Source organism: Eptesicus fuscus, chromosome 5 (assembly GCF_027574615.1).
Source record: "Eptesicus fuscus isolate TK198812 chromosome 5, DD_ASM_mEF_20220401, whole genome shotgun sequence".
NCBI lineage: Eukaryota > Metazoa > Chordata > Mammalia > Chiroptera > Vespertilionidae > Eptesicus > Eptesicus fuscus.
In genome coordinates, this window is record NC_072477.1 from 88,033,753 (window position 1) to 88,036,605 (window position 2,853).

Below are 2,853 nucleotides of genomic sequence, written 5' to 3' on the forward strand. Positions count from 1 at the left end.
ACATTAAATTTCATATCACATAATTGAACAAAAATAATTTCTTTATATAACCTATTTTTTAAAAAATATATTTTTTATTGATTTCAGAGAGGAGAGAGAGGGAGAGAGACAGAAACATCAATGATGAGAGAGAATCATTTATCAGCTGCCTCCTGCATGCTGCCTACTGGGGTTGAGCCTGTAACCCGACCATGTGCCCTGACCGAAAATCGAACCATGACCTCCTGGTTCATAGGTCGATGTTCAACTGCTGAGCCATGCCAGCCGGGCTATAAAATATTAATAGATACCTAAATACAATACTGTTTTAAAAATGAAATCATGTGTATATAGTTGTGTTAATAAAGATAAGTACACTAATCAAAAGTTATACAACATTAACAGCAAATCCAAATGAGAACAAAGATATTCTTTTGAATTCCATATTTCATTGAGCATCAAAAACCACCAATTTTTTAGTCCTTTTCTTGTACATTATTCTGTATCTACATTCTCTGTGTCTGATTATAGCCCTGATTTAATTTCATTTCCTATATGACATTCTCCACAGACATATATCATTGGCTGCTGCTTCGGGGACTGGATGTCTGTCTGGGTGACGTTGTTAGTCCACTTCACTCTGTGATTCCATTTTCTGGACATTTTCAAAAAGTTTTGATAATGGCATCTATCATTATCAATTTTCTTTTCTCTTATTTCTCTCAAATCCAGTATTTTCAAGCTTATGGTCCCTGTCTTTATGGGGCTTGTAGTCTAGTGAGAAAATAACAGGGATCCCTGATATAGATTAGGGGAATTATTCTCATACTAGTGGTGGATGTGTCCCCATTGATCACGTCTTTGCCAACACTAGTATATGTCTGACTCTAATTTTTGCCAGTTTGACTGTGTGAACTGGTATTTCACTATGATTTTAATTTGCACTTCCCTGATTACTGGTGCTATTGACAATCCTAGCTATGCCAGTTCATGTACTTTATAAAATTTTCTTAGGATTATTTTTCTGTTCCTTATTTGTGTGTGTGTGTGTGTGTGTGTATGTGTGTGTGTGTGTGTATATATATATATATATATATATATATATATATATATACATACACACACACACACTGAGTGGCCAGATTATTATGATCTCTGAACACTGGCCAAGGGGAGGGGACATGGGCGGTTGGCTGGCCTGTCTGCTGGTCGAACTCCTGGTCGAGGAGACAATTTGCATATTAGCCTTTTATTATATAGAATATACACTGAGTGGCCAGATTATTATGCATTCAGAGATCAAAATAATCTGGCAACTATATATATTATCAAAATAATCTGGCAACTATATATATATAGTTGACAGATTATTTTGATCTCTGAACGCATAATATATATATATATATATATATATATATATATATATGCACATACACATATACTAGTGGCCCAGTGCACGAAATTCCCTCAGCCCAGCCTGCACCCTCTCTAATCTGGGACCCCTCAAAGGATGATGTCCTACTGCCGGTTTACAGGGATCGGGCCTAAACCAGCAGTCGGACATCCCTCTCGCAATCCAGGACTGCTGCCTCCTAACCGCTCACCTGCCTGCCTGCCTACCTGATTGCCCCTAACCACTCTGCCTGCCAGCCTGCTCGCCCCCAACTGCCCCCCCTGCCGGCCTGCTCACCCCCAACTGCCCCCCATGCCAGTGTTCTCGCCCCCAACTGCCCCCCGTGCCAGTGTGCTTGCCCCCAACTGCACCCCCTGCTGTCCTGCTTGCCCTTACCTTCCCTCCCCACTGGCCTGCTCGCCCCAACTGCCCCCTGCTGGCCTGCTCACTCCAAACTGCCCCTCCTGCTGTCCTGATCACCTCCAACTGACCCCCACTGATGGCCTGCTCACCGTCAACTGGCCCCCCTGCTGGTCTGCTTACCCCTAACGACCCTGCCCCCCACCAGCCTGATCACCCACAACTGCCGTCCCATCCTGGCCTGATTACACACAACTGCCCTCCCCGCTTGGCCTCTAACCGTCTCTACCTCAGCCCCGCCACCATGGCTTTGTCCAGAAGAACGTCTGGAAGGTCTCCTGGAAGGTCTCCAGTCTAATTAGTATATTACCCTTTTATTAGTATAGATAGAGGCCTGGTGCACGGGTGAGGGCTGGCTGGTTTGCCCTGAAAGATCAGGGTGGGGGTCCCACTGGGGTGCCTGGCCAGCCTGGGTGAGGGGCTGAGGGCCGTTTTCAGGCTGGCCATGCCCCCCGGCGACCCAAGCTCCCAGCCCCTTCTTTTTTTCTTTTTTTTTTTTTTTTTCAGCGCCTCCTTGAGTGGAGGCCAGGGCCGGCTGGAAGCAGGTATCTGGGATTTATTTATCTTCTATAATTGAAACTTTGCAGCCTTGAGCGAAGGCCAGGGCCGGCCAGGGCGAGTGGGAAGCTTGGCTTCCTCCATTGCTGGGGGCAACCCAAGCCTCCTGCTTGCTCCAACTCCGTGGCTGCCGCCATCTTTGTTGGGTTAATTTGCATACTTGCTCCCGATTGGCTGGTGGGTGTAGCAGAGTGATGGTTAATTTGCATGTTTCTCTTATTTGTGTGTGTGTGTATATATATATGTGTGTGTATATATATATATATATATATATATATATATATATATATATATATACTAGCGTTCCCATTGCAGGAAAAATCCTGCAATAGGGTTTCCTGCTGCACTCTACCCCGCCCTGCCTGCTCTCCTCCCTTGTCTCCCGGCCCGCCTTCTCTGCCAGCCCACCTGCTTTTCCCTTCTCCCCCGGCCCCGCCTCCGCTCCTCCCTTCTCCTCCCCCTGGCTTGCTTGCTTCTCTGCAGCTTTGCTCCCTTCTGCAGCT

The 2,853-nt window shown here is 45.9% G+C and overlaps 1 pseudogene; it reads right to left on the reverse strand.

Annotated features, from left to right (window-relative positions):
• Window positions 1-427: 427 nt before the first annotated feature.
• LOC114228870 (DNA-directed RNA polymerases I, II, and III subunit RPABC4-like) lies at window positions 428-659 on the reverse strand (annotated as a pseudogene).
• Window positions 660-2,853: the final 2,194 nt, after the last annotated feature.